The sequence below is a fragment of the Saimiri boliviensis genome, chromosome X, assembly GCF_048565385.1.
Source record: "Saimiri boliviensis isolate mSaiBol1 chromosome X, mSaiBol1.pri, whole genome shotgun sequence".
In the NCBI taxonomy this organism is placed as follows: Eukaryota; Metazoa; Chordata; class Mammalia; order Primates; family Cebidae; genus Saimiri; species Saimiri boliviensis.
The window spans coordinates 50395578-50406441 of NC_133470.1; positions in this window are offsets into that span (position 1 = coordinate 50395578).

Below are 10864 nucleotides of genomic sequence, written 5' to 3' on the forward strand. Positions count from 1 at the left end.
ACTGTACCACTGGTGCCTTGTCTTATGTCTTCCTCCTCCATTAGAACTTGAGCAACTTGCTGATAGGAATCTGGAACCATTGACTAGAGGAGCTGTCAGAAATGCCTGTTGCATTCAGATATATTTTCTCTGTTCCTTCAGGAACTGGAAGAATAAAATCTGCTGAGGTTAGCAAACCTCTGAGCTGACCTAGAGAACTTGAAGTGCCCTAATGGAGGAAAGTGGCTGGGACTTCCCAGGTTATTGGGATGGATACTTAGGTGGAGCCTCCCTACTATTCCTGGTCCAGCTGAGCCTATGAGTGTAGGTGGGTGGCTGTGGTTGTGCCTGGTATCTCTTCTTCTTTAGAGGAAAATGTCTTATTTTCTCTTTGGGTGGTGGTTATGTGATTCTCATCTTTTTATGAGGCAGTATAGTCTGGAGAGGGAAGTAAGTTCCAGTCCCATGTGCTCATGTAGCATGTCCTCAGGCAACACTTCCCTGACCCTCCTCTCCATAGTCCCCCCTCTCTCTCTGTATTGATTTGTTCTGTGTCTTGGCTGATTTCCTACCTGCGTGAGAATTTTTCTGGAATCAGAGTCTAGGTCCGATTCATTTCTACAACCCTAGTGTCAACCTGACAATAAGTAGATATTCAGACGATGTTAGTTGAATTGACTTCAGTGATTCAGGAGTTTCAACTTTTTACTTTGCAGTTGCACTGCAGTAAACATCATGGTACTTAAAATTTTCCCTGCATCTTAGATTATTTTCTTAGCATAGATTTTCCAAAAGCTTATTTATAAACCACAATATTCACCCCTTTTAAGTGTGTAATCCAATGATTATTAGTATATTTACAGAATTGTGCAACCATTACGATAAATATTAGTATCGATTTTTAGAAAAGGAATTATTTGACCAAAGAATATGGATCTTTTAAAGATTTTTTTTCATACATTTTCTCCAATATCTCTGTAAAAGGTTTTACCAGTTAATGATAGGCTCAACCACCTGTGATGAGTGGGGATTGAGGAAGATACACAGGCTTTGTTGGGTTACTTCCTGAAGGGTTGGTCTCAGATCAGCATTTCTCTCCTTCATTTAGCTATACCCCTTAGCCAGATTCTGGAATGAAACTCAGAGAGTAGCATGATAGCTATGTCCCAGATGTGCTGTGGTTTCTCCTTCATGTAAGATTGGTCTATAGTTTCTATTTTAATTTAAATAACATATCTATTCTTGTAAGTTTTGGAAATACCAGCCAATATAATTATTTGCCCTAATACCATTTGGTGGTGGTAGCTGGGCCATTCTTTAATAGCTTTTCCAATGGTTTCCATGATTATTTATTTTTTATAAACTTCTTCCCACATCAATTTTAGTAATCAGTATTTTTCAAAATAGCATAGAGTAATACAGAGAATTCTCTTAAAATGTTTGGTTAGGTATAAAAATCCAAAATCTAGTTTTTTACTCCTCAGAGGGTTATAAATATTATTTTATTGTTTAATAATACTTAGAGCTGAAATGTTCAATGTCAGGCTCATATTCTTCTTTTAATAAGTAAGCTGTATGTCTAGTAGGAATATATTCCTATTAGGAGAATTAAAAAATGTCTTGGTTTATTAATCGGGGTTCTCTAGAGAGACAGAACTAATAGGATGTATATAAAGGGGAGTTTATTAAGTAGTATTAACTCACATGATCACAAGGTCCCACAATAGGCCATCTGCAAACTGAGGAGCAAGGAAGTCAGTCAAAGTCCCAAAGCTGAAGAACTTGGAGTCCAATGTTCAAGGGCAGGGAGCATCCAGCATGGGAGAAGGATGTAGGCTGAGAGGCTAAGCCAGTCTAGCCTTTTCATGTTTTTCAGCCTGCTTTATATTTGCTCACAGCCAATTAGATGGTGCCCACTCAGATTAAGGGTGGGTTTGCCTTCCTCAGCCCACTGACTCAAATGTTAATCTCCTTTGGGCAACACACTCACAGACACACCAAGGATCAATACTTTGCATCCTTCAATCCAATCAAGTTGACACTCAGTATAACCATCACATCTGGCATGTATCTTAATACAGCTAGTAACTATTTATAATTTTTGTCTTTTGGTAAAGAAGAACATGTTTTCTTTCTCAATCCCCTATTCAACAGGCAGTATGAACAGCAGTGTGAACAAAAGGGAAAAAAGAGACAGCAATATGAACCAAAGGAAAAAAACGTGTGAAAGTACCTAATGTATTTCAGGAAACACTACAGAGAACAGATTATATTTTAAATGGGTTATGAAGCATGAGTTTACTGGGTAAAGCAGAGGGAGAGGGACAATCCAGACAGAGGGTACAATATCAACAAAATCAGGGAGGTCTTAAGATGTTTACTGCATTTCAGGAACAGTGAGTTTTCTAGATGTTGAGGGAGAAGGAAGAGTCTGGAATTACCTGCTCAGTCACTTTATGGAAGATGAGATCTAATCCTGGTACTTGGTTCTTCTAAGTATTACTGCAAGAATGAACAGTGATTAAGAACATCAGCCCTAGAGCCAGATTGCCTGGGTTCTGCCATTTATTAACTGTGTGAACTTAGGGAGCTTACTTCACCTGTCTGAATTTCAGTTCCCTTGTCTATAATATGAGGATACTGATAATATCTACTTCATAGTGTTTTTGTAAGATGTAGAAGAGTGAATCTCTGCAAAACTTATAATGTCTGACACATAGGAAGCAACTAGCAAATACTCTGTTCATTTGATTTCAATTCTCTTTTATGAATTCCTTTTCTCTGTCTCCAAGGCCATTGTTGCAGTTCAGGCTTCCTCATCTGCCTCCTCCCCACCGGCTGTTGACATGATCTTTGTATCCGAGAAATATGACCATGTCACTCTGCTGTTTACACTCCTTCAATGGCTCCTCAATGTTTGCCAGGAAAAACAATAAAGTCTTTTACAGGATTTATAAAGTTGGTCGTAAACTGTCTTCTGCTTATGTCTTGTGTCTTACCTATTGACACTTTTCTGTAAGCTTCCTTTAGTCCACCTGTGCTTGCTTTCTTCCTGGTCTTTACATTCTTTTCTCTAGCTAGAATTACCTTTCCAATCTCTCTTTTTTTCCTGATATAATCCATAGGTTCACACAATCCATCTTTGTTGTTGTTGTTGTTTTGGTCTAGCTTATTAACTCCTGTTTGTCCTTTCATATTCGATTCAGATATCACCTATTCCTGAAATCTTCCTTAACTTGCTCTCTTGTGATAGTGGTAGATGTTTCTCCTCCGTGCCTCTATAATTTCCTGTTTATGTGCCTGTCTCTCCTACAAGACCTTAAGCCCTTCAAGGACAGACTTCTTATGTTATTTTACTTTCTTTGTATCCCCAGAAACCTAAAATAGACCGTGAAACATAGCAGGCATTCAACAAATACTTGTTGAAGGAATGTATATTGAAAGGAACATGCAGTGTTTTTCTGTTTCTTGTTTTCAAAGAGTGGGCGTACTGGTTAGCTATGTGTAGCTTAGCACAATTTACAGGGCTTTCTGGAGGTGACACTGCTTAGATGTCCCAGACTTGGGCCTCTATCTTCAGCCTCCATACATGTGTTCCTGTCTCTGAGGATTTCCATCCTCTCAGGTTCCTGGGAACCTATTTCTGAGTTCTCAGAAGGTCTTGTCTAAATTTTTCTTGCACATTCTGCTGTATGGCTAGGGATGGATTTTAAGAGGGCTCAGCATGTCAAAGCCAGTTACTACATATACCTATTTATTTTTTTTCAGATGATAAGACTGACAGCAAGAATTCTATTCCAAAGAGACATCTTAGTCATAGAAGAATTTATAGAGCTGTTACAAGCAGGGCAATTTCCCAGGACCCCAACTCTGAAACAACTTAAGTATTAAGGCAAGTTAGAGTGGTAGGTGGGACATAGCCTGATGTGTTTCCTTCCAAGAAAACTGTTTTAGTTTGGCCACTGAACAGCCAGTTCTTCCTGGGGGAGAGCTCCTGAAATAATATCCAAGAGAAGAGCTGAAGCCTTATTACCCAAAGGAGAGCAGCTATAGGCCAGAGAGTCTGGAGTAGAAATTCACAAAAGTTTATCTTCATACTGAACTCTGAATTTTTAGGTAGTCAGATAGACTTAAGGAAATACATTAAAAATATAACTAGTGTTTAAAAGATTTTAGGTAGAATCCAATTCTTATTCTCTACCAGAGAATTCAGAGTGAGGAAAAGTCCTATAAATGCAGTTAATATGAAACAATAATCATCAGGAGCTCTAAACATAAAAGAATCAATAGCAGAGACAAATCCTAGGGATATAGTATCTATGGGAAAAACCTTTATTTGGAGCTCAAACCGTGTGAACCTTAAGATTATTTATTCACAGTAGAGAGAAGCCATCTATGCATCAAGGCCTTAACTTAGGCCTCAGGCCTGATTACGTGTCAGTAATCTATAGCAGAGAAAAACTTTATGAATGTCATGTATGTGGCAAGACTTAACCAGGACAACCTTATTAATCACCAGAAAATTCATGACAGAAGTCATTGTAGTAGATACTATGAGTATTGATGCCTCCCAATTCAAGCCTTGTGTCTTTCATGGACTGACCTCTTCACTGGTCTGCTTACCTGCAATTCTTACTCCTTGTTACACCAGAATTTTCTTTTTTAAATAGGTTTTTGGAGAATAGGTGATGTTTCATTACGTGAATAAGTTTCTTAGTGGTGATTTCTGAGATTATGGTGCATGCATCACCTGAGCAGTGTACATTGTGCCCAATGTGTAGTCTTTTATCCGTCATCCCATCCACTCTTCCCCACCAGGTCCCCAAAGTCCATTGTATCATTCTTATGCCTTTGCATCCTCACAGCTTAACTACCACTTATAAGTGAGAACATACCATATTTGGTGTTCCACTCCTGAGTTATTTCACTTAGAATAATGGTTGCTGTGAATGCCATTATCTCATTCCTTTTTGTGGCTGAGTAGTATTCCATGGTGTGTATATACCACATTTTCTTTATCCACTCATTGGATGGTGAGCATTTAGGCTGGTTCCACATTTTTGCAGTTGCAATGGTGCTGCTATAAACATGCCTGTGCAAGTGTCTTTTTCATATAATGACTTTTTTTTCCCTCTGGGTAGATACTCAGTAGTGAGATTGCTGGATCAAATGGTAGATCTACTTTTAGTTCTTTAAGGAATCTCCACACTGTTTTCCATAGTGGTTGTAATAGTTTACATTTCCACCAGCAGTGTAAAAGTCTTCCCCTTTTTACCTCACCCATGCCAACTTCTATTATTTTTTTATTTTTAAAATTATGGCCATTCTTGCAGGGGTAAGGTGGTATCACATAGTGGTTTTGATTTGCACTTAACTGATAATTAGTGATGTTAAGGATTTTTTTTTCATATGTTTGTTGGCCATTTTTATATCTTCTTTTGAGAATTGTCTATTTATGTCCTTAGCCTACTTTTAGATGGGATTGTTTGTTTTTCTTGCTGATTTGTTTGAGGACCCTATAGATTCTGGATATTAGTTCTTTGTTGGATGTATAGATTGTGAAGATTTTCTCCCACTCTGTGAGTTGTCTGTTTATTCTGCTGATTATTTCCTTTGCTGAGCAGAAACTTTTAGTTTAATTAAGTTACATCTATTTTTCCTATTTATCTTTTTTTTTTGTTGCATTTGCTTTTGGGTACTTAGTCATGAAGTCTTTGCCTAAGCCGATGTCTAGAAGAGTTTTCATGTTATCTTGTACAATTTTTATGGCTTCAGGTCTTACATTTAAGTTATTGATCATCTTGAGTTGATTTTTGTATAAGGTGAGAGATGAGGATCCTGTTTCATTCTCCTACCTCTGGCTCGCCAATTATCCCAGCACCATTTGTTGAATAGGGTGTCCTTTCTCTTCTTTATGTTTTTGTTTGATTTGTTAAAGATCAGTAGATTCTAAATATTTGGCTTTATTGCTGGGTACTCTGTTCTGTTCCATTGATCTATGTGCCTGTTTTCATACCAGTACCACACTGTTTTGGTGACTATGGCCTTATAGGATAATTTGAAGTCAGGTAATATAATGCCTCCAGTTTTTTTTTTTTTTTTTTTTTTTTTTTTTTTTTTTTTTTTGCTTGGTCTTACCTTGGCTATGTGGATTCCTTTGTGGTTCCACATGAATTTTAGGATTGTTTCTTTCTAGTTCTGTGAAGAATGATGATGGCATTTTGATGGGAATTATGTTAAATTTGTAGATTGCTTTTGGCAGTATGGCAATTTTCACAACATTGATTCTACCCATTCATGAGCATGTGATGTGTTTCCATTTGTTTGTGTTGTCTATAATTTTTTTTTCAGCAGTGTCTTGTAGTTTTCCTTGTAGAGGTCTTTCACCTCCTTGCTTAGGTATATTTCTAATTATTTTATTATTTTTTTTTGCAGCTGTTGTAAAAGGGGTTTCATTCTTGATTTGATTCTTAGCATGGTTGCTGTTAGTGTATAGCAGAGCTACTGATTTGTGTGCATTGATTTTGTATCTTGAAACTTTGCTGAATTCATTGATCAATTCTAGGAGATTTTTGGAGGAGTCAGCATTTTCTAGGTATAGGATCATATCATCAGCAAACAGTGACAGTTTGACTTCCTCTTTACTGATTTGGATGCCTGTTATTTCTTTCTCTTATTTGGTTGCTCTGACTAGGACCAGTACTATGTTGAATAGAAGTGGTGAAAGTGGGCATCCTTATCTTGTTCCAGTTCTCAGGGTAATGTTTTCAACTTTTCCCCATTTAGTATAATGTTGGCTTTCAATCCTTGAGGTTTGTAAATCACAGTGGGAGAATAATTGGGTAAATTATATTCCAACTTAATTTCAAAATGAGAGGTAAAAAGTATGCAAAATGGAAAGAACTTGGGCTTTGACATCAAATGGTAGCTTCTACTTTCTAGTGGTATGGCTTGGGTATAATTTAACCTGTATTTGAGTCTTAGTTTTTCTCATCTGTTAAATGATAATACTACTACATAGTCAAATTAGATGGTAATTATGAAGGCCAAATTATAATGTATATGAAAGTACCTACCTAGAACAATATCTAAAACACAGTAGAGGCCCACATATTAATTTCCGTTTATCAGTTACTGTTACATAGCAGTAGGGCTTACTGGCAACCTTGCTATCATATGCATAGATCATATCACAATGGATCAAGATTCCTGCCCAAACTTTATTTGCCTGCTCCTGTAATGAAAGGGATGACTTTGGGAGAGGAAGTATAGGAGAAGGCACAGGAAAAAAACGTACAGGCAATGAATATTTACTTTGTGCCTGGAACTGTGTTTGGGTGCTTTATATATTTAATTCAATATGTACAATAGTCCCCTGATATTCATATGATCTCTATTTTATTAGCAAAGTAACTGAAGCCTTATATTACATTTCTCGCCCAAGGTGGAGGAGCTGAGATTTGAACCCAGGTATATCTGATGCTAAAATCTTTTATCCTGGAAAGGCTTTGGGCTGCAGATTTTGCAACTCCAGATATTCTGATTTGAAAGAAGGGAAAGAACATATCAGAAATTATCTTTTCCCACCTCCCTTAAACCTAATCCTTCTCCCAGGCTGCTCTTTGGATAAATGACGTTCCTATCTACATGGTCCCCAGGTCAGAAGCTTGTTTGTCTTCCTAGACTCTTACTTTTTCCTCAGTTCCCATATTTAATCTATTACCAACTCCTCTTTATTCCTTCTAATCGCTCTCTTAACTTTCTCCTTCTCTCTATTCCTAAAGTCACTGTTCCAATTTAAGCCTCATCTCTTGCTTAGACCAACATCTTCACTGGTGTCATTACCTTGAGTTTTATTCCTTATTACTACTAGAATGGTCTCTCTAAAACATAAAATGTCCTAGTATAATATTTGTTGGCTTTCAAGATAATATGACATGACCCTTGCTTAGGTCTCCATTATTCGATACCACCACTCCTCATTATGCATCCTCCTTAAATATGTCAAGCTCTTACACCTTCATGTTTTTTCACATTATATTCTTCCCTTTACTTGGACTTTTCTTTCTACCACTATGTCCCTCACCCCCTTAACCCTTCCTAACTAGAATTACACTTAGTTAGCATTAGACTTCAAATATCACCTCCCCAGGGAAGGTTTTACTGACCTCAGCCGTGGTTAGATGCAATTCTTTGGTGTGTCAATTGTACCCTATCCTTTACTTCTAGCTTTGTAGTTATCACGCCGTGTTATAATTATGTATACCTGATTTTCTTCTATACCAGGCCATGAATTCTCGAGAGCAGAGATCTTTGACATAGATATTTCTGAGACAGTATGGACAAAAATTAATGTGAATAATGGTGGTAAGGTAGAATCAGGGAGTTCTTACTCAGGACTGGGTGACTGGGTAGACAACAATACCACTTACTGAGCTAGGAAATGTAAGAGTACACCCAGGAGGAAAGAAGAGCTAATTAGATCATGTCCTTGAGAATACCAACTTAGCCTTGACCTCAGCGATGATTCTGTCCATGTCCAGGGAGTGGCTGTTGTGCATGTAATGCACCACAAATGTGTCTGAGATCTGGGACTGCAGCTCCTGGATCGCCTCTCATACAACCTCCTGAGGAAGTTGATCTTATCAGTCAGCACTTCCAGGTGAGACTCCAGCTCTATCTTGTTCATGTAAGCTTCATCCACATCCTTCTTGATGAGGGCAAATTTATTCTCCATTACTGTATGCTTGTTGATCTCATCCTCCTACTTTTTCTTGAAGTCCTCCACCAGCCCCTGCATGTTGCCAAGCTAGACTCCACCTCCAGCTTCAGCTTCTCTGGTCTAGAGGGTCCAGCTGCCGCTGAAGGTTGTTGATGTAACTTTTGAACGTGTTGTCCATGTTGCTCCAACTTGTCTTCTGCTACTGCAGGAGGCCCTATTTGGTTTCCATCACCTTGTTCTGCTGCTTCAGGACTGTACCTTGTTGATGAAGGAGGCAAACGTTGTTGAGCGACTTGATCTTCCCCTTCTCCCGTGTGTACACAGCATGGATGTTGGGGTCCATCTCCCGCCTAAGGGGGCTTAACAGGTTCTGGTTAACCATGACAGCTGTGATGCCCCCTTACCACCCTGCAGCAGGGCAAGCAGGATATGGTGGCAGCTGCATGAATACCAGGAACTGATGAATGTCGAGATTGCCCTGGACATTGAGATCACCACCTACAGGAAGCTGCTGGTGGGCAAGGAGAGCCAGGTGGAGTCTGGGATGCAGAACATGAGTATCCATACAAAGACCACCAGTGGCTACTCAGGTGAGCTGAGCTCAGCCTACTGGGGCCTCACAAGTCCTGGCCTCTGCTACGGATTGGGCTCCAGCTTTGGCTCTAGTAGGGTCTCCAGCTCCTTCAGCTGTACCAGCTCCTCCAGGGCTGTGGTTGTGAAGAAGATTGAAACCCATGATGGGAAGCTTGTGTCCAAGTCCTCTGATGTCCTGCCCAAGTGAACCGCCATGGCAGGCGCTCCCAGCCTACCCCTTCTGTGACTGCCCCAGAGCTTGCTGGGGAGGCTGCTATGCAGGGGGAGCATAGGGAACAGGAGACCCACCAGAGGCTCAGCCCTAGCCCTCAGCCCACCTATAGTGGGAGTTTACTGTCTAGGGTACTTGCCTTGCCCATGCCTCCAGCTACAAAACAATTCAATTGGGTTTTTTTCCCAAAGTAAAAACCTCAGCTAGCTCTGCCAACTGTCAAATAACAACAACAAAGAAACAAAATACCAACTTAAAACCTTTTAACTTGTATATTATTAGAAAAAATTTGAAATTATAAAAATAAACCAGTATTTTTAGCCTTCATAATTTAATTAGAATTATTGAACACCTAGTAATGCTAAGTGTAACACTATATGGGAGATTAATTTCTACCAGAAATGCTGCCAGTCTGAATAGGTAAATAACATTAAATACAATTTCACAATATAGAAACTAAATGTAGTTAAATAGATACAGCTAAAGTACTATAGAAGGTCAGACCTATCAGAGATCAGGTTCAGATCTGGGGGAAAAACGGAAGCAAACCTTACAGCATTTTATATAGGTTTTGTTAATTATTCTTTTTTTATCATGGTAAAATATACTTAAAATTTACTATATTACCATTTTTGGGTATAGAGTTAGTTGAGTGGTTAAGAACAATCACATCGTTATACAACGATCGTAATCATTCATCTCTAGAACTTGTTCATCTTCCCAAATGGAAACTCTGTATCCTTAAACAGTAATTTCCATTTCCCTCTCCCCCTGCCCCTGACAACCACCATTCTTTCTATCTCTATGAATATGATTGCTCTAAGTACCTAACTTATATAAGTAGAATCATACAATGTTCATCCTTTGTGACTGGCTTATTTCACATAGCATAATGCTTTCAAGATTCATCCATGTTATAGCATGTGTCCGAATTTTCTTTTTTTTCAAGGCTGAACAATATTCTTTCGTATGCGTATACCACATTTTGTTTATCCATTTACCCTTCAATGGACACTTGGGTGGTTTCCACCTTTTGGCTATTTTGACTAATGCTGCAGACATTACTTTTAAATATATTTCAGTTCCGTTCACTTCTGTCCATCTTCATTACTGCTGTGAAAGCTGATTATGTAAATTGGGTCATTCTTAGCATACCCAACAAAAATAGAGTTAAGAAGCCAGGGGCAAAAAATCACTCATGGCACATAACATTGCTCCAAAAATATAATTTTCTGCAAGCTTGGCTGCTGAAACTGTCTGCTGTAACTTGAAAGCAGTTTTATCTCATGGCCACTGAAAGAGCCTGCTGCAACTCTAAGACTATTTTTACCCACCATCAACACTCACCAATCAGAACT